Below are 27,092 nucleotides of genomic sequence, written 5' to 3'. Positions count from 1 at the left end.
ACAGGAAATGTGTAAGCAGTGAAGCTAACAGCAAACGAGAGATATGCCTGAGGAATTTTTTTACGAGCTAACGCTCCAGAGAAATCTGACCTTGAGGTTGTTAATTGCACTCTTAAAAAGTTCCATCTCTGCTGGTGATTTAGCAAGAAAATGTCTGGCTGCTTGATGGCTCTCCAAATCCCTTGAAACCTAGAGCGCAATAGGTTCCCTACCTCACTGGGAGTCACAGAAGAGCCTGAATGCCTCGTCTGCAATCATTGGGATAATGGAGGGAAAAATGACAGTGTGACATATAGATGCTGGACCTCGGGGGTTTTGTGTATCTACATTTCACGGTTCTGTCATCTGGTCCAGCTCTCATTGCTTTATTGAGTCGCCTCCTTCAACGTATTTGTTTACAGCACATTTACTTTGCCCGCATTTCGTCAGGTCTTGTGCCCACAATCCATAAGTGTCATTCCATGATTGACCTATTTTCCGCATTGCTCCGACTCCCAAATGCCCAAAGAAATGGTTTTCTTTATGAAATATTTTTTCAATGTGCTGTGTCTGTACATACAGACGAAGGAATTGCTCACCACGGCAAGTTCTAATTTGTTTATGCCACGCTTATTATGCGATTCTGTCTTTACTGAATTATGCGACATCTCTATATATTGTCATACCGTGGTCTTAGCCAGCTCCTGGGTCTGCTCCTTCCTCCAAGGGCTTATGTTTTCTCTGTGCAGGAAACAGTCAATTGTAACGAGAGCTGGCGGGAGCAGACCAGTGGAAACGAATGGTTTGGCTTTTGGCAAATAGCATTCTGGAAACTAATTGCTAGCAGGGGAAGTGAAGTATAACCTTAGTTGAAGGGGAAATCAAGGGAGTGCTTTGCTTATTGCAAAAACCCCAAAACAACGGATCTGAGGGTTCAAATCCTCCCTTTTTCCAGACTGCCAGCAGTCACCCTTCCCTCTCTAGCGTGAACTGAGGCATTTGTGTAATTGATAGTACCCCCATGTTCGCCCTCTGTGATCTTTTTATTTTCTTTTTAAATTTCTTTGAATTAGTTTAACTGAAACATAAAATCTGATGGGGATGGATGGGAACAACTTCAAAAACAACTTTGATGCCAAAACAACACAGTTTGTTATTGTCATTTTTTTTATTGTCAAGCAGTGTGTTTGCAGAGCCAACCATGTGCTCCACTCTAGGAGTCTGGGGGTGCGTCAGCCAACTCAGACATGGAACGAGGCCAACGACAAAAAGAGGCCCAGAGGGACTGTCAAATTATCATTTGTCTTTTGATAACGGGACATAGCTCATAATCGGCTGGTTTTCCTTCTGCTCGTGGTTTTGTTTGTCTTTATTGGCATTTCTTACCTTTTTGGATCACTGTTGCAGCTCCTACTCCTTTTGCACAGTGTTTGTGTTTGTGGCGAAGGAGTTTCGAAATCAGAGAAAGGAGGGGAGGACGGGCCGTGTGCATGATGAGAGCATTGTGGGTTCTCCAGAGAGCGAGCGACAGAGAGAGGGAGGGAAAAGAGTGAGAGAGATGCACAGCGTTTGCCAAAGAAAACAGTTTTCCTCCTGTGGATGCCAGTTGAGTCCAGAAACCATGAGATTACCATCTGAAAAGGCAGCAGCTCCTGTGATCTCTCTCTCTCTCTCTCTCTCTCTCTCTCTCTCTCTCTCTCTCTCTCTCCCTGTCATTCACCGTCTCACTCTCCTAATCTCAGTGTGCTATTATCTGATTGAATGTTGGTGTTTTTTCCTCTCAACAATGTACTGGACCAAACACAGTGCATTAAAGTCAAATATTCTGATAATCTGATTGGCCTAACTATTCGCAACTAAAAATAACAGAAAAGTATTCATATAAAAAGGACGTAGCCCGACGTGTAATTGAGCGTGCTTGTATTTTGAGCCATAATAACGACTCTCAAAATTCCAGATGTTACATGATTTATTACTCAGCGGGCCGTTTTCTGGAGGACATTGATTTTACTGCATTCTGACAATACAAGAAAAATGGCAGCGGAATGGGTTGAAAAACAAAATGTAAGCAGCCCATTTGGATGCAGTGTGTGTGTGTGTGTGTGTGTGTGTGTGTGTGTGTGTGTGTGTAGGCAGCCCAGTCGAAGTTTTACACGTCGTTAACGAGTCCATCTAACTCACTAACTCACTAACTAACTCACTGCAGCTGGAGGTGTCTTGAGCAAAAACCTGAACAGTGACCAGAAAGTTTTCTTGGAGTTTTTTCTGAGAGCGAGTTTTACAGTTCAATCAATTTACAGGGTTACTCAGGCTGCGCTCTTTACAGCAGGCTGCTTCGTTGTCCAGGAGCCCTGACAGAAAAAGGGACCAGAATGCTTATGTGGGGTGAAAAGGTCTCTGATCATATCTGAGCACCAGGTGCTTTCATGTTGTAAAAAGGGATGAGCAAAATCTTAAAATCAATTCTGAGAATATCAGCTTACCAGTGTAAACATACTAAAATTAGAGTGATATGATCTAATTTGTGTCAGGGTTGCGCAGTAACTATCACGTGCATCGCTGTAATATCAGAACCGTTCTCCAGCCTCCCACTTTTTCATCTTTGCCATCTCGGTGTAATATAACCCAGTATAACAGGACAAAATGAGATCTTCTCTGTGGCGAGGAAGAATAAATCCACAGATGTGAAAACCAGCTGAGATGGAAGCTCCTCGTGCGCCGTAGGGTGCCATTTTCAAACATGAAGGATTTTTTTTTAAAGGTGGACATCTTATTGAAGATGTTTCTTGGGATCGTCTGCGTCTGCAAGCCATTGACATGCGGTGTGCACAAGTGCCATGAAGAGAGTAGCTTAAATTGGTTTGGTTTGAATCTGATTTCAGATACAGCAGAGTATTCATGGATCGAACCCCACTGCTGTTAACTCGGCTTTAGATTTGTTACAAATAGACTAATCAAAGGCAAAGCCCTCATTTCTGTGTCAATATCCGAGGCACACAAGTGAGGAGCCACACTGACTTGGTCCACCGGCTCTTTCGACAGGGTCTGAATCCCAAGAAAACAACCACCTGTGATGCCGCAGGAGTGGAATTGCCAGGTTAGATTTGTATGCAAATTGGCTCTTTTAATTAAGTGTGCTGAATATCCTTTAGTGTGAGCGGGGGAATGGTTAACTATGGATTAGTAGAAGGTTAGCCTGTGATCTTCTGCCAAAGCACTGGACCCTGGCAAGGACGTGTAGGCAATGTGTGTATTATGGTTGTCATCTCAGTCCAGGATTTACATTCCATCTAAAGCAGGAGACTTCAGAGCTACTTGCAAGTTCACTGGCGTACATCTGGCATGCTAATTACAACATTAGTTATTGAGAGTAGAAAGAATCTCACAACACGAATACCATTTTTTTTTTTTTTTTACCTCGAAGGTTCACTGCATGCATTTTAAATGAGTTCCTCAGTGTGCCTCGTTTATCTAAATAACATATTTGACACTCAAGGTGTCCGCCAATGATGATTAGTAGTGGAATTTACTACATCCAATTACATCCAACATTCATTTCGAAGCCATCAGCAAAAAGTCCTTTTGCAGTTATTGATGTCGTAAATAAACATAAAACAGCTTCTTGGGAGTATGAACACCCGTTACCGCTGTCAGGAGAGCGTGACTAAATGTTGACGTGACAGCACTGATTTCATGAATCAACAGACGAATCAATCTAAAGCCTCACAGAAAATGCCACTAATATGCTAATATGTCCTACATTGCTGTTGTTGCGTCTATAAGTTGGTTTTGTGTTCAATCATTCCCCGCCTGCTGTCCATAATGCGTCGTGCAGGACCTCAAAGCCAATGTTTATGTGACAGTTGGCTCTGTGGGCTCTCTGCTGCTTCGGATTAATCCATTGTCCCCAGCTTTAATGGGCTGATGGCTGCAGGAGGAGAAAAGCTCTAATTGATTGTATTGACAGATGTGCATTATGGTCATCTACGGCGTATACAAGGTGGTACTAATTAACGGCAATGTCAAGTGTCTCAGATTGTGTTTAAACAGAAGCACTAATGAGGACTCGTATAAGGGAAGAATTTGACCCAAACAGGGCAGTTAAATCAGCAGACAGTGTTGATGTTAGCTTTTAAAGGTTCTGTGTGCGCAATGTAATGATATGATGCTTTTTACTTTTTTGATACTTTTTAGTATTTTGTCATATCAAGAATATCACTAATGCAGAAATACTCTGACATATTGTAATATTATTTTAGGGCCATATTGGGCAGCCCTATTGTGAACTGATGATTGTCAAATTTAAATATAGTGATAAGGAAGTCTTATGTGAGAACATGACCATTTTGTTTTGTAATTTTATTCAGTTTGCTTACAGAACTGTGTATGGAACATTGTTTGGACCATGTCAATTTATTTGATTACATTTGCTTAATGCTTTTTGTATCACAATGAAATCTGTTTTTTTCCCCCCATAAAGCAGTAGCAAGTCAGTCATTTGTGTTTATTCAACACAAATATTCAAGCAGTGATTTGATTGGAGTTTATGTTTGTTTTTACCTTCAGTTCTTGCTCGTTATTGCTGAAAAGACTATTATCCTTTGTAGAATAAATACTCTTAACAGCAAAGAATAAAAACACAAATCTTGAGTAGCTTTTATCATTTTGCACTTCCAGCCATAATTTCATATTAATATGACTGTACTGACCCTGGCAAAGTTTTGGTTTGGGGCAAAGACATTGTGACACAACAGGGAGGCGACATGCTTCTCAAACCTAACCTATTAAAAAACAAACCGAGCCCTGCAGAAGTACCCCCCCCACCCCCCATGCCACCCTCCCCCCTTCACACCCCCCTCACGTTCGTTCTAATTATGGCCATCAATTTTGAAGCTCCATTGACCTGTCTGTTTTAAATTATTGATATCTGTCAGGCTGACAGGCTTTATTAATTAAAATGGAGATGTACTAATTAAGAGCGCGGCATGAGGGTGTCATAATTGTAGACCCTTTTTAATTTGAGTGTCACACATCAGTTTTATCGCAGCTTAGCAGTGTGGGCGCGGGCGCTGATGACGGCAGGGTGGAGGTACCCCGGCTTGACACGCATGCCTGCGATTGTGTTTGCGTGAACGTGCGTTTCGGTGTACATTTGCGCGCGTTTACCTTCCTCTCGCGCTAATGTCCCATCATTTGACACCACTGCAACTTGCCACTTTGCAGATTGCCAGCACCGCCTGCTTCAAAGACCAGACGCTGTAATGGCTTCCTTTCTTTGTCCGTGACAGTTGGCCCGGCGAACATTAGTTATTCTTTGTCATAATCCAAGGAGATTAGTGCAAATTAAATTGAAAGACCGGCCCATCCAACAACAGAACATATTAGTTCGTCCCGTGCGCTGCTCTCCACGTACTTTATTGTGGGGCTCCTTGAATGTACTTTTAATCAATGGAGACGCTGGACTGGGGAGTGAGCGAGTTTACTTCAGTCTTGTGCAGACGCACATTTTAAAAGGGAACCGTTCCTTGATTCTTTCTATCGGTTCCCCAGATGAGAGTCCGTCATCTTGGAGCGAAATGTGTAAAAATGCTGTGAAGAACTGCGTCTGCCAAACCGTTAGTACGGCTTGATTAGTACGGTCCAGTACGTCTGTTCATCAGAGTAACTCGTCTGTGCATGTTCATTTAAGACGGGTATTTATTTTCACGGACACGAGGGTGTAATAATTCCATAGGATTAATGCATCAGCGCTGCCATATTACTCACCAGCAGCATCTCTCCGTGTCACATGCTGAGAGCCGACATCGGGTCAGATCACAGGTGTCTCTCTTTTCCTAGAAAATGTTGTCTTGTGCAGTCGTTCAGACACATCTCATATTTTCCCGTATGTCCTCAAGTCTCTCAACAAACGTTTTCACCGCCACGATCCTTTGAAACCGTCAATAGCTTCGGTACTCGTCCGGTGACGGCTGAATTATTGATGACAAAAGGACACAAATTACCTGCTAATTAGCAGTTCGGAACGACAGGTCGGACAATCTCCCTGATCGAGAGATGACCTCAGATCCCCAAAGTGCCATTCGGTGTCAAAGGAAACGCGTCACGAAAGCGAATTAGTAAATGTTGATGGTTGTCAGGAGCATATCGGGCTGTAAAATAGTTTCAGGTGTTCCATCAAAACATATCCCTCCACATTTTACACAGTCACAAGCACTGAAAATGTAAGCGGTTTAACAAATTTGTAGATTAAACCGTTCTTCATCAGAACTCGTGTAATGAATCAAAACCGTGAGTGTTAATTCCCAGATGTGGTGTGAATGCACCTTCTGGATGAACAGATGTATAGAAGCGATTTATACCGTGGGAGAGGCTGTAATGTGTTTAGCGTTGTTGCATGTAATCTCACCTCAACGGGAGCAAAACGATCATTTTTCACACAAGCAGCAGCCGTACAAACGAGAAATCGACATAGTTGCTGTTCCTTTGTTGTTGTTGTTTTTTTTGGCACAATCTTTTTTTAATGATGGAAATAACATTTAGTCTACGAGAAGTTGAGAACACCATCTGATGTGCAGCGTCTCATCTCTTGGCATCCTTTTGAAGTTTGCTCAACACTGCACAGACGTTTAGTCCGAACTATCCCACAGATGTCCTCCTCAACAAAAAGACCTTATGCTGCGAGGAGGGAGCGATAAAGTTAATTGAAAGTTAGCCGTTTGCTGACATCTAAGAACCATCTGCCGGGGACGATCTACATAAATTGTTCTCCAACAGTACAACAGTGGAATATCCTTTTACTCCATAATCCAATAAGAGGCCTGCTTTGGTTTTTGGTGTCTCTAATAAGAGCTAAAGCTGCGAGTACAGGCAGCAGACCAGAACTGTAAATAAGAGACCAAGCACCTCCAAAATACACTTAATTCATCATCTGTTGGGTTTTGGTAACCTGACTTGGCCACATATATATATATATAAATATATATATATACTTACTGTAGAGCCGAACGAAGAGAAACAGACATGGCATGACCATCTTATCTAAATTAGACCTTTTTTACGGGGAGCTCATCTGATGATTGTAGTCGTATTGTAACAAATAGTATTTTGAAAATGTGATGCTTTGGTCCCCTGTTGTGTCCAGATGCACGCACACTGTTTTCAACTTTGTTTTTCTGTTCGTCATTGTGACATTTAAAGGCCTTGAAATGCATCAACCTTCTGTGGTGTTAAAACCTTAAACGGAGGACCCCATCTGCGTCATAAATGGTACCAAATCATAATTGGCCCTTTTGCCAAACACACCACCCAACCTTCAAATAAGATAAAGCTTCGATTGTTGTACGTCTCGTTTGTGGGCGTCCTGCATAATATTGCCTCTGTCTCCCTGTTACACACACTCACTTTCTCTTTCTCGCTGCCGTCCTTTGTTCTTCAAAGACATTTGTCATTAGCTTCACCAGCTTCACCTGCAAGCGGGCAGGCTGTGGCACAGTTACTGTACACACACACACACACACACACACACACACACACACACACACAACCCCTGAAGGTAGCGGTTCGTTTTCACAGTTGTGCTCAGCTTCAGGTCGTCCCTCATTGGAGTTCAGAACAGCTTGTAAGTGGGTAAACAGCCAGTCGTGGCACTTTTAGCTTTGCGGTAGATTATTAGTGTGTATGTGTGTGTGTGTGTGTGTGTGTGTGAGAGAGTGTGTGAGAGAGAGAGAGGAGTGAGTTGTGCACACATTCATGGAGGTGGTGGAATTCAGAGGACAGCTGGTACAGTTGCCCCCTCAACCCCCATTTGGAGGGGTTGTTCAGACCCTCTCCTGTTCTTGAGACACACGCATATATACACACACACACACACACACACACACACACACACACACACACACACACCACCCCCCACTGTCAGAGAGCTGTTAATATCAACAAAGCTGCCGTTTGCCCAAACTATAGCTCCCCCCTCCCGTCCCTCCCGGTAAACAATGGGAGCCAGTGGCTTGGGTCACATGAGCTACCAGCATCTGCAGACAAGCTTGTTATTGATTTGATTTGGGTTCCACATGCTGAACTAGACTCCCATGTGGGCGTGACCGTGTGTGTGCAATCATTTGAGGGGTTTTGACTCGGCGGGACTCGGATGTTCTGCCAGACAAGGGGGCTGCCGGGCTGCAGAACTTTGTGTGTGTTATTGTATGTGTCCAAGATTGTGTGTGTGCATGTGCGCATGTGCGCGTGTGCGTGTGTGTGTGTGTGTGTGTGTGTGTCTGAGTAGATCATGGCAGCTTTGGCAGCATTACCTCAATGTGAGCTGAAAATGGATGTGTTTACCACGGGCTTCTCTCTCTCTCTCCCCTGTCTCTCTCTCTCTTAAAGCTCCCTCTCTTATTTTTCTCTCTTGCAGCGGTTTGAGGCTCAGAGCCGTGATGAAGGGAAACATAACGCCCCCCATTAGACAGACACACAAAAGCATTTGCAGGAGTTTAGGCCCACAAACCGCGTTACATAGCCACGCTCCTCCATGCAGCATGCATAATTCATGACCTCCCATTGACATCTCTGTAAACATGGGTGCTTCGCTGTAGTAGGTCCTTGTTGGTTACCGAGTTCAAGAAAAATGCACTCAATTTCAACTACACACACTTTTATCCAGTACGTGTCTCAAAGAAGTTTTCGTATCCTCTGCTGGTCTTGCGTGTGTCTTGTTGCATGTTAGCCAGTCACAGTTTTCACTCATCTGAATACAGCTGTACTGGGATTAAGTCTGATTTGATGGCCAGTGTTATGTATTAGATCAGAGGTGAACAATTTTTTGCGACTAGTTCTTGCTGTGCGAGAGATAATATTTCCCCGATGTTCACTAAAAGAAAGAGCAAACTGAAAGCCCTAACCTTTTTGTCTCTGTTCCTCCCACGTACAGTTCACTCTTTCCTCCCACTGTCCAGTCCTTTCCCTTTCTTTCTTTTTTTTTATTCCCTCCATCTCTCTTTTATTGTCCCCCATTGGCCAGACACCCGCACAAGCATTTCAGTGTTGTTCCAATCTTTCACTCTCTGCCTCGTGCTTTCACCTCCCCTGACTCGCTGTATACTATCTTGTTTTCTCCATCTCTGCTTTCCCGCTCATTTCCCCCTTCGTCTCTCCCCCACCGCCCAACCCCGCTCTGGGTTTCTCCCACCCTCCCGCATCGGAGCCCTCCCTCTCTTCCTTTGTCTCCTCTCTCCGTTGCCTGCTTCGTGTGTGTGTGTGTGTGTGTGTGTGTGTGTGTGTGTGTGTGTGTGTGTGTGTTTTTCTTCATCTGACTGACAGAGTGAGATGTTAGCCCACCGCTGAGCTGTGTGCTGGCGTTGTAGAATAGGCAGCGTGGCTCACTTACACCAGCATATGACATCCGTAGCTACAAACACAGTGAGGTAGATGCAAGTTGTTTGTCTGAGCTTTTTCTCTGACAAAGAACTGGGTCGACTTTTGAAATAAACACTCCGCAGACTTTGCTGTTGTCCAGTTGGCTTTTCTCACGAGGGGGAGTATTAGTCACATAGAAAATATAATTAACATGCAGGAGAGTGAACATGCATTTCAATTCTATTCCCACAGAGCACACGCGCGCACACACACACGCACATTTCCAATTAAGTATGTAAATATGGCAGTCATTTGTAGTTAACCACCACAGGAAGGGTTAACGAATAATGATCAGTGCACAATCCCCCATTTCCACCTGATAATGACATCACAGACAGACAGCAGAGAGGCTTTCCACACCCGAGTTTTGTTCCACGATATTCAAGCCTCAGTTTGTTCCGTGTTTTTTGTTGTTGTTTACCTTTTGCTCACAGACCGTTGTAAGCAAAGGCATGCAGCGTTGACCCAAATGATAAGTGACAATCGGCGCGCTGGCTGGCTGGAACTGTCCATCAATTTGCTGCCTCGCTTGCGGCCGCTCGGAGCGGTAGCACTGACGACGTGCGCCGCATACTGACACAGACACAGGTGGCGGGAGCGCAACTTAGGAGTCCACACACTCAAGACGTAGCTGTGGGGTTTTACTTCCTGCAGTTTTTGTTGTTATTTCTGGTGATGCTTGAATTAGCCGGCCCATTTCGCGAGAAACGTTTCTCGTAGGTTGAAATCGCTCCACGCACCAAGACGCGGGGCTATGATTTGCTGACCTCCTACACAATTAGAAATAATCAATAATGCAACTGTAATGTGAATAATTTAAAAAAAAAAAAAAAAAAAAAAAAAAAAATTTGTGGGACTTATTGTGATTCTTATGATACCTGCTGTTTCTGTCAGCATCCTCATGTTTGTTCTTTTGGGCCTTAATAGACAAACTCTGCATCCTTTTAGGCGCTAAAAATAAAGAGCATGCTTTCAAAAATAATACACTGGAGTCCCAACATACAAAATGCAGTAAACCTAAATATAATCAATTTTTGCTGCGAACCAGTTTTTGCCTTTTGCAGCACCACTTCTCCCAGGTAGACTTGTGCGGAGGTTTTCTTTCAGACAAAGAGGTACTTTCGACTCTTTTTGTAATCACAGTTTTGTGTTCCCGACCCAAAGACAACACTTTGACTGAACTGCTGAATTCAGCCGCAGTTCCTGACAGGTTGTGAATAGGCCGAGTCACAGGACGCACCATGTAAATAAAAGACAGCTCAGGTCTGTGCTTCGCGTACAAAAATAGACAACCATCGGTCGATCCAATCGATCAACAGAAAAATAATTGACAAACATTTTGGCAATCGATTTATCGTGTTGCATCATTTTCAAATGCAAAAATACAAGATTTTCTCTGATTTCAGCTTCTTAAATGTGAATATGTCCTGGTTCCTTTAGTCTTCTGTGATGTCTTCTGAATATCTTTTGGTTGTGGACTGTTAGTCGGGACACTCGTCGGCATTTTTCAACATTTTCTGACATTTTAAAGACCTAACGGCTAATAGATTAATCGAGAAAATAATTGAGAGATTAATCAATAATAAAAAAAACGTCATTAGTTGCAGACCTAATTTCATATTCTTTCATTGTTAACATGCTTTCTATCTTTGTCAAAACTTAATTTGATTTTCAGAAGGGTTGTTTCATCACAAATGCACAAAGTACCAAAAGAGTTCCCCTTCATGTTACGCTGTTCATTGAAGAGTGGAAGAATGATGAAACAAAAATGTTGATCGCAGAGTTGGAAGAAAATGCAGAGAAATGTATTTTACATAAGTGTGGGCAATGATTTATGGATGCTTCAGTACAGATCTATAAGGTACAATGGAGCAGAGGAGTCTTTGTGTGGACTTGTTGACATGGTTGAGAAGGATGAAGGAAGGGGCGGGTTCTCTCTCTCTGTGTCACCCTCTTTTCTCTCTCTCTCTCTCTCTCTCTCTCTCTCTCTCTCTCTCTCTCTCTCTCTCTCTCTCTCTCTCTCTCTCTCTCTCTCTCGAGTCACTCTCTTTTCTCTCTCTCTCTCTCTCTCTCTCTCTCTCTGTGTCACCCTCTTTTCTCTCTCTCTCTCTCTCTCTCGCGTCACTCTCTTTTCTCTCTCTCTCTCGCTGTGTCACTCTCTTTTCTCTCTCTCTCTCTCTCTCTCTTTCTCTTTCTCTCTCTCTCTCTCTCTCTCTCTCTCTCTCGCTGTGTCACTCTCTTTTCTCTCTCTCTCTCTCTCTGTGTCACTCTCTTTTTTCTCTCTCTTTCTCTCTCTCTCTCTCACTGTGTCACTCTTTTTTCTCTCTCTCTCACTCTCTTTTTTCTCTCTCTATCACTGACTCTCTTTTTCTCTCTGTCACTCTCTTTCAATGTCACTTTTTCTCTCTCTGTCTCTCTCTGTATTTTCTTTTTCTTCTTCTTGGTCACGGCTGTCTCTTCACGGTTGGTGTCACATCCTCATATCACACTGCAGTAAATTAATCAGAAATGATGCTCGCCTGATGGAGACCTTCCCCCAAAACACACCCTTCCGCTCTCCCCCTTCATCTTTTCTCTCTGAGCTTTGTTTTTTTTTCTCTCCAACACCGTTTTTCATTGCCAAAAAAAAGGATTCACCAGAAAGGTCATCCAAACATGCTCGTGGCTCGTTTCGATTGTCTCGCAGACAAGCAACTGTTCGGGTGACAATAGGCACGTCACTCATGAGCTACTAATAGTGTGTCGCGTCAGTGACAAAACCACATCCCAGTTAGCTTTTCTGCACGAAAAGGTTAAATATTATACAATTAGCAAAAAGATTGTGGGGGAAGACGAAGCGAGGAAGAATGGCAAGGAGGTTGCAGGGGTTAGTGTAAAGGGGGAGGGGTGTCAGTAAAAGGCCTTTAGGTGTATGTTGAAGTGACGGGCAGATCCTTTGTCCTGCCTGGAGGCATTGTGAAGCGATTGGACCAGCTGATAGACCTTTTATAATGCTGTCCATCAGCTCAATCTCCAGAGGTTTTTATGAGCACCTTCAGCAAACACACACACACACACACACACACACACACACACACACACACACACACACACACACACACTCACGATGACACACAGCCACATCTACCCCCCCCCCCCCTCAAAGTGTAATTAGGAAAGAGGCCCCTTTCCTCCAGTGTGTGTGTGTCACTCCTGGGAGCTGAAGGGCTGGAGGTGTGTATGGAAGTGCGTCTGCTGTGGCTGCAGCCAAGGTGTTTATAATCAAGCGCAGCAGTGATAAAAGGGTGCCAGCGTGTGTTTATGTGTGTTGTTTAAGGCACTTATTTGCTGTGTGTGTGTGTCCGTGTCCCCGTGTCCATTCAGAGGGCCAGTGGAGTGGAAGAGGCACTCGGGGCCAACTCGTGCTGCTCTTACAACCCTCATTATCACCACTGCTCTTGTCACTGAGCACCGCAACGCGCACGCACACACACACACACACACACACTAATGAGGTGAAAGGTAGCGGAGGGAGTGGATCACCTCAGTCCTTGCAGGAAGAGAGGAAGAAGACAGACACGGGGGAGATGCAGAGGAAGACCTGAGATGGAATTTCATGACCCTGCTGTCAGTTAGAGAACCATTTTCCAATCTCAACCTGTTCCCAGCTTAGATTTTTTTTTGGGGGGGGGGGGGGGGGTAAAGTAAACAAATGACCAGCAGACGAGTTGCTTACAGCTGTAGTAACTTTTTACTGTCTTGGAGCTACAGGGATTGTACATTGGGCTCTGAGCGATGCCAGAACCGTGCCTGAGTGCATCTTATGTAGACACTCACGGAGGACTGAAGCTGCTGCTGCTGCTGCTCTGCTAAGCCTCTGCTCTCAAACATAAGACGTTGTGTTGTACAGTAGTTCATCCAGTTGTTATTCTCACTTGCATTTTATGTCATGTAAGTGATTCTCTTGTTTTGACTAAAAGATGCTTTTTGTGGCCCAAAGTGGATTTTGTGCATATAATGCTGCATGTGATGGATGTTGGCTGACATTTTAGAGGCCTCAAGTGTTTTCGGTAATCTTTTTCATTGTTTAAAGTTGCAGATTTTCTAGTTATGACACAATAGATGTCTATTTTAAACATCAGCCACGCCGCATTTAAAACCACTTAGTTTCGAGGCATAAACCACAAGGGTAGCTTTGATTTCAGGGCTTCTTTTTGAATCACGACTGTGGAGTGATTCGGTTCCCAGATTCAGAGTGCTGATGTAAACACAAATAAATCACGCTATACCGCGACCGCAAAAAGGACATAACAGAGTCGCAGAGATGTAGAGAAAGACATCTGCTGATGTTTGTTTTCCCACCTACATCTCCGCTCTTCATTTATTGCATCTCTGACACAGAGCTCAGATTCTCCGATGCGCTCGTTGCGTTCCTTTGTTTACTCCAAGGCTTCATCATATGGATGGATGGTGTTGATCCATGATGAGAAGAAAGCCCGTAGAGAGGCAGGTGAAGGAAAGGACGAGGCGGGGGAGGGGGGGGGGTTAGAGAGGAAGAAATTAAAGGAGCAAAGAGAGGCAGCCAAGGTCGCCAAGACTCTCGTAGCTACTCCCTTTGTTCACATCAGCGGACTCTCTCTCAGACACATTCATATACATTCACTCTGCCGGCACGCCAAGCACTCGTGTAATTCTGAGCAGAAACATAAACAACATCTTACTGAAAGTGACACATTTACTCTTATACACACACACACACTCTCTCTCTCTCTCACTCACACACACTCACACACACACACACACACTCTCTCTCTCTCTCTCTCTCTCACACACACACACGCACGCAGTCACATGCACACGAGGCCAAATGAGTAGCTTGGAGCATTGAGATCCTGTGTATTCCCTCTGCTCATTAGGGCATACAGCAACATCAATTCAGGAAAAGCCCATCACTCTGTGTGTGTGTGTGTGTGTGTGTGTGTGTGTGTGTGTGTGTGTGTGTGTGTGTGTGTGTGTGTGTGTGTGTGCGTGCGTGCGCGCGCGCGCGCTGCGCGCGCGCGTGTGTGTGTCAAGATGTGTTATCCCTGCTGCCACAACCTACCCGTCTTCTTCCATCGCCCTCATCATCACCCTTTGCATTTTAAACGTGTTCCCATTATCCCACCTATTCTTATCTTTGTACCATTAGAAATATGAGAATATATTTTTGGAATAGTATTTCCAACGGTTTTCTGTATAATTTTTATTTTTGTGACATTGTTGACTCAAAGTTCATGCTGTATTTTTCACATTTGTTGTTTTTTGTTTTGTACGGTGTGTTGTTGTTTTTTCGATATACTTTAGGTAAAAGTAGAGATGGATAGAAGATTGGAGGGAGAAAGAAGGAAAATGATAACAGGGGATGTTGTGATTATCGGATCAGCATCTTCAAGCCCTTCATATCAGGACTCCCCGTGTGGTTGGTTTTGAGTGTTTATTTTTTTTTTTTATCTTGTGCTTAAAGCTGCCAGAACCAACAGATAGGAACTGACATGGCATAGTATGCATTTTTAATCCAGACATCCAGATGTTTGTGTGCAGTTTGCTGACAGTAGATTGTCAATATTTATGGGTTCACAAGTTCACGTATCAAACGGATCCAAATCACAGCTTCTTTTTAAAGTTGCTGATGTATATTTGTGTGGTGCAGAGACGACGCTGCATTTTTTTGTTCATGTTTCACAGCAACTTGGTTGTCAAGGTGCTTATTTGCTTCCAGTGCAGATTCAGTTCTGAGGAGAGTACGCTGAGATGCAATGATTGCACTGTCACCGGGGATTAGTTCAATACATAATAACACCAAAGGTAAATACAAAACAAACTACATTTAAAACAAAATCAACTGGGCCTGTATCTTAACTGAAAACAGAAATCATAACATATATAAGCCATAATCATGCATATAAATCAGTATTGTAGGCACAGCTTTGAGTAGACTGACCGTAGTAATGGGAGCTGAGGAGAAATACACCAAGAATGACTTCTGACAGTTTAAGATTGGTGAGTGAGTGAATATGTAATTTCATTAGGTAAAACTAAACGTAATGGACATGCTGCAGGGAGGAGTACATCTCTTGTTTACCATCCTCCAAGTGTGTGTTCACCGTCTTTTCTCTGCACCTGCTAGTACAATAGTGGAAAGGTTAGACACTTGTTAGTGGTGTGTGCGCGTGTGCTGTATGTGTGTGCTGTGTGCTGTGTGTGTGTGCTGTGTGTGTGTGTGTGTGTGTGTGTGTGTGTGTGTGTGTGTGTGTGTGTGTGTGTGTGTTTACCCACCGTCCCAAAGGCCAGGATGTATCCAGCCAATAATGCAAATCTAGGACACACTTCTAAAGCGGGCATGTGTGTCAATCAACTGCAAGTTAAAAGGTAAAGTGCAGCCATGAAGAGAGAGCGAATGATCAAATCCCCTCATCTCTGTCGCTCAAGGGGTTAATCTCTCTTTATAGATGTGAAATGAGAAGAAATCAGGACTTATATATATCAACCTGATGCACACACACTCACTCACTGAAGTCCTATGACGACCCTGCAGCCCTTTCCCTCCATAACACATGCACACACTTCCTGAAAACCATAGTCACTGAACCATCCTTGCATCTGAGCCATTAATGTGTCGCTATGTACATTCAGGCTCACCTTTGTGGTGACATGTTTACATTTGAGTTCAAAGGTAATCCTCTCGTACCACATAGTTTGACAAGGGTACATAAACAGAACAGTCCTGCAAAGGTGAAAGGAGGGCTAGACTCCAACAAGGAATATTGACACATTTTATGGACCTTAGTTAATTTTTCACGCATGGCGGCAAAATATTCAACAGATGCTGCTGCTGCTTATCCAAAAGTTGTTACTGAGAAGTAATAGCAACACTTTACAGTCTCAGAGGTAACCATCCATTTTTCTGATTACAAATCCAGCAATGCTTGAAAAAAACCCAGAACGCCATTTAACATTTCCCACGCAGATCTCAAAGATCGGTATCGAGGCCAATCAAGGCATTTTTTAAATTGATCGGTATCGGTTATTGTGAGCTATATGTAGCCCCCCCCCCCCCCCCCCCATCTTTTGTTTTACGTCAACGGTACTGACACAGTTCCTAAAAAAAAAAATAAAAACATTCAACAACATACAGTGACTCAAGTCACTGTGATAAAGTAGAATTGTGATTTAAAGTTATTACATCAAGTCAAAGTGGAATTGTGGTAATATTAGTCCTTTTTTAGTATGTTCTGATTACAAACTGCACTAAATTAAGTTGATAAGCACTATTTATAAAAAACTTTTAACATGTAGTATTTTGTGTACTCGGTTATTTTGTTTAAAAAAAACCAACTAAATAAATATACTTAAAACATCAAAAGACAGCTTAGATGCAGGCGCGTTTTTCTCAATGAATTACAGACCTATTCAATTATCATGCAAATGAAAATCCATGGTATTTTTGTATTGGCAGATACTCAATATTAAATAAATCCCCCAAATCCCCTGCTTTAACACTTGATGCTGTTCTGAAGGCACTCCCAGAATCTGCAGTGACTCTTCTAACCATCTGAGTAAGTTGCAACAGTTTCCAACCCGATAAAAGATGGTGTCTTTGCTTAATTAATTATTCAGCATCGACCAAAATGTAAACATTTTATCATTTAATTTGGTCTATATTGCCGTTATTTTCTTATTTGTACCGAAAAGGCAAGTTTGTACCATTTCCAACATTGGGTTAAAAGTGTCACAACTTGAGAAATGGTATGAAAACCTTATGGCTTTGTTAATGGTGACACGTGCCAAAAATGTAAATGACACAGGTTTCATGTGTAGATTATAAATCCAAAATGAATGTCTCTACAACACATGTATTTTGATGTCGTTTTTAAGTCCTGCTGATTTAAGTGCAGCTCAAAGACTGTTTTGCACAGATGATGTTCTAATCATTTTTGTTTTAAACTGTCAAAATGAAAAAAACAGGAAAAAAAAGAAGCCTAAGGGCTTTTTAAACCACATTTATACGCGCATATGTCGAGCTAACTGTTATATGAACAGTGGAAATAATTGTTTCTCCCCTGTGAATGCGTCGGTGTTCACATGCGTGATCTAATTTCCAATTTTGCGTGTGCAAGAGTCACATCTTTGCGCGTGCGTGTGTGCGTGTGTGCGTGTGCTCTGTCTCCCAAATGCTTATTTGATTCAGGTAAACTGGGGGAAAAAAAAAAAGAGCAACACTAAGGAGGGAGGATTTATTTTTTTGCGATACTGAAGATCTGCTGCGCGTCAAGACAGACAGAGAAACACACATCTTACACCCGCAATGAATTGTGCGCCGTTTACCGCAAGGAACACACCTCATCTGCTCTCAGTGCATTAGAGGCAGAACAGGACAAAACCAAAAAACTGCTCTGCTGATCAACAAATACATTTGAGGAAGTGACACACAGAGACGCACAACGGAGGTTCTTTGGCTTAACGCCCAGCTGATGTTCGCCACACTCTTTTCAACCGTTTCAACCATAAGATAAGTGTGTTTGTTGTTTTAAAAAAAAAAAAAAAAGGGGAACTAACAAACAAGCGTGTCGGTTTCTATCTGCACATACCGTCCCGTGCAAGTGTGTCTCTATGTAGCCCTCGAAGCGCGTCTGACTTTCGTGCGTGAGTGAGACGCGCAACTTAAAACATGCAAACGCGTAATCGGCTAATTAGCTGCTCGTGGATCTCGGTGATAATATTGTTGAGTCTTAAAGACTTCATCATCTGCTCTAACCTACACGCGGTCAACCCTACACGTCCAATACCCGTTCTCTGAAGCGATCCGTAGATTGTGTGCAGGATTTCCACGGCTGATGACGATCGTGGTTGGAGCAGCTGCGCGTTCTCGGGTGGGTTGTTCAGGAACACAATGAGAAACGACTCTTAAGGTATTACATGTTTCACATTTCCCCTTAAGAAGAAGAAGAAGAAGAAGAAAATGGCCCTGCTTCTTGGGAGTTTATTGAGGAAACTCAAACAATGGCTTGTATTTCGTAATGCCTGCAGAATAGTCTGCGATTGGTGTCAATCGTACAAAGCAATTGCTTGAACATGGCGCTGTTTTCGTCTTTGATCTAGAAAGCTTTGAAATTCAGCAGTCAGTCATTATGAAGTCTTCATTGCCTTCACTTCGCCAGTGAAAGGGAATTCTAGCAACTTCACAGCACAAGGATTTTGCCCGAGGTTTTTTATTTATTTAATTCTAAAACAGTGAAGAAGTTGCCTCAATCCATCTTTGGGCTTTCAGAATTTTAAACACGTTAACCCCTTAAAGGTCCCATTTGTATGATTTTGGGGATCTATCGGCAGAAATGAAATATAATATTCACAATTGTGTTTTCATTTGTGTGAGCTGAAACTGAATCCAACTGCATTTAGCAGTCAATCATTTTTCATATTCAAGACATGAATAAAAATAACGCAAACCATGACAGTCTCTATAAATCTGTCAAGTAACGCAGCATGTTCATGCAAGATTACAATGGGATGATACCAGATATATAGAATAATGACTAACTTTAGTTTGAGTTTAATGAAGCTGTCACAAGTTAAAATCCCAATAATTAGTCTTCATTACAAAGTTAAAGGGTCATTTTACCCTGAAAGTGAAGTTTTTTTTCCCTTCTTCAGTTCTGTCTGACAGTTCAGTCAGGGCTTTTCATTACAATCATGTCTCTCCAAATCTAGAAACAAGACAGTTATTGAATTATTGTAAAAATCAATTGTCCATGCAGGAGATATGTTGATTTTCTGGTTAGCAAGTCCCTTTAATTCTAGAGTCCCGTCATGTGTAATTTTATCACTATCTTTTTTTCAAATGTTCCCAATGTGATGCATCAACTCTGAATGAGGGTATCTTGACATTTCCAAGAACTAGGCCCATTTTTTTTTCTTTTAGTGTTGGAGGAACACCGATCTGGACTACAGTTCACTGTGAAGCTCCAGTTGCAGTGAATCAGATGGAGGTTTGGCACTGCAGCTCTAATAGCTGAAGCAGAGTCTGTGTGAAGGGAAAGATGCCGGCTCCTATTTCAAGACGCTGGTGGCCTGGCCAGTGCATATGTTGTTGTGGCTAAGAAGATTGCTTTCTTTTCTCATGATTGTGTGTGTGTGTGTGTGTGTGTGTGTGTGTGTGTGTGTGTGTGTGCGCGCGCGTGTGTGCGCGTGTGTGTGTGTTCCAGAACAGATGTGCAGTTCAGAAACACTGAATAAGCAACTTCTGCTAATGATTGACATCATTTGTCCTGGACATCCCCTCCAGACTTCACACATACACACCTCATGCAAAGCAACGACCGCAGTGTGCTTTGGGAAACTGAATAGGCGACACAGTGCTCTAATTATGCCCCTTTGTATGTTTCAGTTTTGGATGCGTGTCTTCCAACAGAGCCCTTATCTCTGAAAGATGCACATGAGCATGTCAAAGGAAAATCCTGAGTGGGTCCCCTTCATACACATCTGCCAATCAAAAGCGGAGCCCTTCATGCATGTTGGCCCTGTGTCATATGCAGATTCCTTTTCTGGTTTTCAAATCATGTGTGTGTAGGGGGGGGGGGGGTGAAATCAGATAAGCACATAGTAGAAGAGGACCTCTCTGATTTATAGGAGCTTATTATTGAGGAGGAAATAGGCTTCATAGTCCAGTGGCCGTTGTAAACGAGCAGACCTCCCTGCACCGCATCGAAGAGCCAAGCCAGCCTAAACACATATTGACACACACAGCTGCTCACCCACGCACTTTCCTTGCTGTCTTTCTTGCACACTTACTTTGCAGACACTATGATACGCCACGGATCACAGTGTCTTCTTTGGCCGCCACAAGTCAAGGAAGCTCAAAGTGTGGGAGGCAAAGGGAGCGAGGCTGAGAGAGAGAGAGAGAGAGAGAGGCTCACAGAGTTGAAAGTCAGTCCAGCAGGGGTGAAGGGAGGCAGCGGAGAGAGAGGACTGAGCGCAGACAGAGGAGCGAGAAGTGCGCTTGGCAGCGCCGGCCTCTCTTTCAGGGGAGTTGCTGTTACCCGCCACACCTTTCAGCCGCCTTCATTAGAAGTGACTGATAGTTTTTGGGTGACATAGAAACTTAACGCTTCCAGGGCTTTGTGCATGTTTGTGTGTGTAGAGAGAGACTGACCTCGGCCCATTTAGTTTGAAGGAGTTTGGAAAGAGAGTTTAAAAAAAACAACAACACAAACAATTTGAAATGCAGCGTGGCACCGTTGCTTCATGTGAAACGTGTTGTATCGGAACACGTCAAGGAGATAATTTTTTATTAACTCTGACCAGACAACTTGTTGATGCAGGACAATGTGTTGTTTCACAAGCAACTTTTGCTCAACAGTCTCCCTTTTTAAGCTTTATCTACAATATTTTTTTAACACAATTTTTTATAAATTAAGAGCCCGATCGATTTATCTGCTGGACAATTTTATCAGCAGATATTCCCTTATCCAAGATACGGTATATTTGTGTCAGCGTATATGTTGGCCAGTAAGCGCTGATATGAAAACATGTTTAACAGAATGAAATGCAGAAAAAGATGCTCGAAGTAAATGAGAAATTGTTCTAGTTGTGTGTGTGTTTTTATGGTTATGTATAGTTATTAAAGTGTCAAGTGTGGACAAACAACTATAAAATATCGTGTCTTCATATCTTTTTCACAAGTGTCAAAGGTGTTTGAGAGCCACATTTAAGGGATCATTGCAAAAAAAAAATGTATTTACAGAATATATAGAACATATATATAAAGAATATTGGCCGATATATTAATATAAATTTATATATATTTATATTTTTTATGCTTAAAATACCCTATCAGTCAGCCTATATGAGTGTTGGAGGGCGTGGGATCAAATGAGTGATTGAACTTCCCATTTTTTTAAATAAAAGAGTACCTATTTATTTATTTTAATTGGAGATCAAGTTTTAGCTGAATTTCAGGAGCAGGACCACGCCTCAACCACTCCCCCACTTCCGGCCACACTCCTATAAATATCCACCCACTCTAAACCTCGGCCTGTTCACGTTTTCTGCATCCCACCCTCCCCCCCTCTTGTTAAACCGTTTCACTTATGGTTGTCATGTTTCATAGCCTTTATCCTTCCGTCCCACATGGAGATCTCGGGGATCTGCAAGGCCCGGGAGCCGCAGTGGATCCTCGACTAAGCCTTCCCCCCAAACCGCAAAACTCTCACCCTGGCTTAATCTCCCCCAATCAATGAAGGTTTGTCCCCAGCCGAGGCGGGGTCCTAGCCAGTGAAAGACAATGGTTCACTATTGATTCGCAAACTCGCATGGTTACATTTACATTCAGACAAAACAGCAATACTTAATTTAATATCCGTGTTTTCCTGAAAAAGATTAGATTTGTCCTACTTGGAGAAATATGCCACCCTTTTCCTCTGTCCTCAAACTTTAAAGTAAACTTAGAAATGTATCATGAAAAACAAAAACCTGGCCCACATTTCATTGACTCCCATCTACCTGTCAAACCAAGTGGGCCACAGTAACATGAACCCTTGTTATTCTCTCGCTCTACCTGGTCTTTTGCTCGAAACTGGACACTGCTTGTCCCCCACAATGGTGGCGACTTGACTTCAGACAGACACACACCGTGACCATGCCTCCCGTCTCACTCCTTCTCATGCAGATCCTTTGTTTTCTTCAGTTCACTTGTGCCATTTAAAAGAGTGGAGACCTCTGGCTTGGGAAGCGCAACAAGTTTCATCACCTGATAGGTCGACAGGCACGCACGCGCGCACACCCACACACACACACACACACACACACATACATACATACGTACACGCGCACACACACACACGCACGCAAGCCCCTCCAAACTCATCGCAGCCCCTGAAGAGGGAGCTGTTGTTTTATTTGTGTCTCCCAGGGACCCACAGAGGGTTAAAACCATCCAACCCAGCTTCTGATTACAAATGACTTCATTTTCAACATGTGTTCATGATTTTCTCAAGCTGTCAGCCAGTGATCGACTCGTCTTTGTAGCTTTGAGGAAACCAGTAGCTCTTGAACATCTTGGGAACACAAATATTTGTTCTCCTCCTTGCTCAGAACCTGCTGTGTTTCTGGTTCTCTCATGGCCCTGTGAACCAGCCTTAGCCTGCACAGTGCAAATGTGTCTATTAATACAAGACTCAAATTTGAAAAGTGACGCACACACGCACACGCGCACACACACACATGCACACAGCCACATTACCGCCATAATGTAAATGCAGTATAAAGCTTCTAATCACCCTCAGTTTGCTCACACGGGTGTTCCCCATCATGTTGCCTGACCTAACGACTGCGTGGGGCTGTGGTTGATTGACACCCGTCTCACCCTCCTGTTGGATTTGTTGTATCTGTCAGGATGGGAGAGTTTGCACCTTCTTGGTTCATGAAGTTTGGTGACCTCGCTTGTTCCTAAGCTCCGCCCATCTTCAACCTGAGCAGAGGTTTAATCAGCCAGAATAGGTGAAAACACGCGTGCAGGTGTGCGGGACGTTGTGTATATCAATGTAGAGCTGAAACTGCCATTTGAGTTATTGATTGGAGAACTGACCGGAGATTAATCTACAGCAATTTGCTGATTCATTGATGCATTATTTTCTGTAATTTTCAAAGCCTAACTGCCAAATATTTTGTGGTTTCAGACGCTCAAATGCGCTTTTCTGAGTCTTATGTGATAATAAACAGAATCTTTTTGAGTTTTTGATTGTTGATGGTACAAAACAACTAATCTGATGACATCACTGTTTTCTGACATTCTCCGGACCAAAATAATTATATTTATTGATCAAGAAGATTATAAGAAAATGATTCAATAATGAGAAAAATTATTATGCAAGGCCCCAGTGGTCTTCTCTTTAAAGTTGTTTTTCCGTTTTTAATTAAAAAGCTATTTTCCTACGTGCTAATAAGAGCACTTAAATATAGAGCTGAGAGCAGGAAGGAGAAAAACAACATTAACACTACCCCGGAAAATAAAGTGTGGTACCGTCTGTACCTGTGAAATGATCTCATAATGAGGAAGTTGTCTCGGTGGTGCATATTAGATCTGTTAATCAGATGCAGATAGTTCATACCTGAACAGAATGTGTATTAATTACAGAGTCTGTGGCGATTTTTAAGGTCGTTTAAAAAATCCTGGCAGTCGTTAACAACTTCAACAGCATCTACAGTGTAAACTCATTTTACATTTCTGAATAGCCGGCAGCAAGGTAAAATTACACTGATCTATTTCAGGTAATCTGCATTAATAAACAAGCTCATCACTCTCTCTCTAGTTTTCTGTTCATGAAGCCAGGATAATGTTCCTTTTTAGGAAGCCTCGGGGGGGTCACGTACGGGGTTTATTGCCAACTAGTGAAGTAACGATATGATAACACAGGCGCACATACAGCGACACACAAAGACGCCAACGAATGAAACTCATTTCTCAGAATTCACTTACCAATCCATTAACAGTCCCACCACGACTCCCGTGTCACATGTATCATGTGTTCTAACATGTCTCTCTCCAACACACACACACACACACACACACACACACACACACACACACACACACACACACACATGCTCCCAGCGTGTGTTAATTATAGCCATAATAAGCACTTGGACGGAAACTAAGTTTGATAATACCACTAATGACAAATGCGATTTGGGAAATTCTCTTTCCCACCCTCTCTTTCCCACCCTCTCTTTCCCACCATGCCATCGATCACCTCTTAATTATTAGTCTTCCTAATGTGTTTTCCTGAGATTTACTCTTTCATATTTCAAGACAGAAAAAAAACTCCCAGCAATTATTGTCTGTCACTGTTGCCATGGAGATAATATCTATTGTCACATGATGGCCTCCCAAGGTGACCAGGAAGTGGTTTTATGGTGATGCAGGCTGGGGGGGGGGGGGGTTATGGGTAAAAGTGGCAGTTATGTGCGCAGCCTCTTTTCTTGATTTATGTGGAGGCTGTAATGACATCATATTCAACAGCAGAAAGGGTAATAAATTAGACATCAGCTAATGGAGGCGGAGGCTCTCTCTTTGTTAGAGTACGCACTCGTCTCCTTTCTCTTTTTGCCTGTAAAGTAAATACACTTTTAATCGTTTTCACATTAATTTTGAAGTTTAATTTATTCACAATGAAACCATTAGTGAGGAGACGCCAACTTTTACGAGTCTTGAACTACACTGCAAAGTACCAGCGCTCTAACTAAGCAAATTAGTCCATGATTCATGTTGTAGACCAAATACGACATGCAGCAGTGCCCAAACATTTAAAAGATTACAAATAAAAAGAATATAATGTTAAAGATTATTGTTGTGGACATCAATCTGCTCAATCTGTGTACGAGCAGATCAGTTTCCTCTGCAAAGAAGTGATTATAGTAGCAATTCCCCGAGAAGTAAACCTTGCTCTTAAAATACAGAGTGGGACATATCACTCTGATTGGTTTATTTTATATTACACCTGAAACACACCTGGGATTTTTTTTTTTTTAAAGAGAACCACGTGCCTTACTTTGGGTTGAGATTATAAACCCAAACGGAGGTTTAAGATAGTGACATCGTTTAAGTAGAGCCACGCGTGTGTGTTGGGTTGGACTGCTCATTAACATTTAGTTGGTTGCTACACCTGAGACCACAGATGTAATGATTATTGTTTTGTAAGCAGTCAACCAATCAGAACGTCCCCAGTAAAGATCATGTTGAATTTCTTTTTTTTTGTGTTGTTGTCTTTTTGTGTAAGTACCAGGCACGCTGCTATAGTTTGATTTGTCTCTCTTACAACACAGATGCAGTGTTTTTAGTGGCTACTGCAAATATCCTTCACAGTTGCTCTCTTTCCTGTCCACTTTCCTGGTGTTTGGTTTATTTTACTTTAAGCTGACATTTATTGATGAACCAGAGAGGCACAGTTGGGGGAGATTCCAGATAAATTCAGCCCTGGTTCCTTAGTCTGTGTAGTTCATTTACATTGCATGCAAAGCAAAATTTGCTCTCGCTTTACTTTTACATTGTGCATTTGAGAGCAACAATCTGCCTTCGGACTGAAATTAAATCTAAAATCTCTTTGTTATTCCTTCTTTCCTCCCTTTTTTACCTCCTGTTTATGAAGGGAAGTCGTCCAATTCAGGGCAAATGTGGAGTTTTCAACATTTTCAACTCAAACAACACAAGTCTTTCTCTCACTTTGAACCATGTATATTCTGTGTATATTCTCATTGAGTTTAGATGCATTAACATTGTGTTTCAGATTAATCCTAATCGGCCTCTTAGCCACGATTAGGTAAAAATGATAACCACTGATATGATTAGTGCAGCCACAGTAGTTCATAGTTGAATACGGTCACAAGCGTTTATGAAGGAGAATAGGTGTTGCAGTCGTCTCACGGGTTTCGCATAACTTGTGCAATCCTCTCAGTACCACGTGGGCATTTGTTTTGTTTTTTGACAGTCATTGGGAAACTAAAAGATGAGTTGTTTATTTCAACAGTTTGTTGCCTCCGCTGTCTGTGTACCAATTAAGATGCAGTGCAACCTACTATTTGATCTCAGCCGCTGTGAAAACTCGGCGACGGCTCATCTCGCGTTCTTCCGATGCAGCAGGAGATTTCATCATTGCTATCGGATTGACTTTGATCATTTGGTGTCCACACACTATCACAGCCTTGCCTGCTCATGGACAAACACACACACACACACACACACACACACACACACACACACACACACACACACACACACACACACACACACACACACACACACAGCTCGTCATGTTAATAGTGAGCACATAGCACAGGTTTACTGTCAGTAATAAAACTATTGACATCTCTATGATCACAGGGATTGTCTCGCTCTTAGGAATACATGGCACAGGATTAAGACGCCCGTCTTCTAGTCCACCTTCTCTGCACGCCAATTAGATGAGACAAATATGTGTGTGGGGTGTGGTTACAGTCTATAATATGGATTAGTTAGTGTGTGTGTGTGTACTGGGCACCATGGATGTTTATCGTACAGGCTCTACAGCTGAAATACAACGCTCACATCAGTCTAGATTAGTTTTATATTTATTGTTTTATTTTGTACTGAAGCATTTCAACTGTTGATTTATTTATTTTTTATTTTTTCCAATGGCGTCTGCGCGATTGCATCAATTATGACTTTTTGTCTGAAAACATCTGGCAGAAAAGCATGGAAAAGTCTCCTGTGTATAATGTGGCCTGTTAAAGAGGATTTCTCCTGGGTTTTCTGTCATAATGTTACAATGTCGCATGCTCAGGTTAAACGTGACCAAAGTTTTCAATACTGAAATAAACGCAGTATGAAAAAGTGATCAAAAAACTCAAGCTTCAGACTGCTGCTACGTGACCAGCTGTCGGCTCATCACATATTTCTTTGTATGGACGGTGCAGGGAGATACTCTCACTTGCAGCCGTTTGGTGAGAGCGGAATACAATTTTACGAGCTAAAAAAAATTGGATCTACAGCTTGTGATTGAAAGACCAAATCCACCGCCAGTTCACAGAAACGGAGGCCCAGAATATGTCAAAGAAATCAGAAAATGATCCCCTTTAAAATCAGCATATGAAAAGCAGAATGTTGTTCAGTGAGTCTGTTGATTGAATGTTGCAATTGTCTTCTTTTCCTGTTG

The 27,092-nt window shown here is 42.6% G+C and overlaps 1 protein-coding gene across 1 annotated transcript in view; it reads left to right on the top strand.

Moving 5' to 3' along the window:
* znf704 (zinc finger protein 704) overlaps positions 1–27,092 on the top strand; it is a 46,850-nt gene that overhangs the window by 9,723 nt on the left and 10,035 nt on the right. The gene's annotated exons all lie outside the window — the stretch shown is intronic.

The sequence above is a fragment of the Embiotoca jacksoni genome, unplaced genomic scaffold (assembly GCF_022577435.1).
Source record: "Embiotoca jacksoni isolate LCO1_2020_lvr unplaced genomic scaffold, fEmbJac1.0.p SCAF_7, whole genome shotgun sequence".
In the NCBI taxonomy this organism is placed as follows: Eukaryota; Metazoa; Chordata; class Actinopteri; family Embiotocidae; genus Embiotoca; species Embiotoca jacksoni.
Note: the sequence above shows the minus strand (reverse complement) of the source record. Positions and strands in the feature narration are given on the sequence as shown.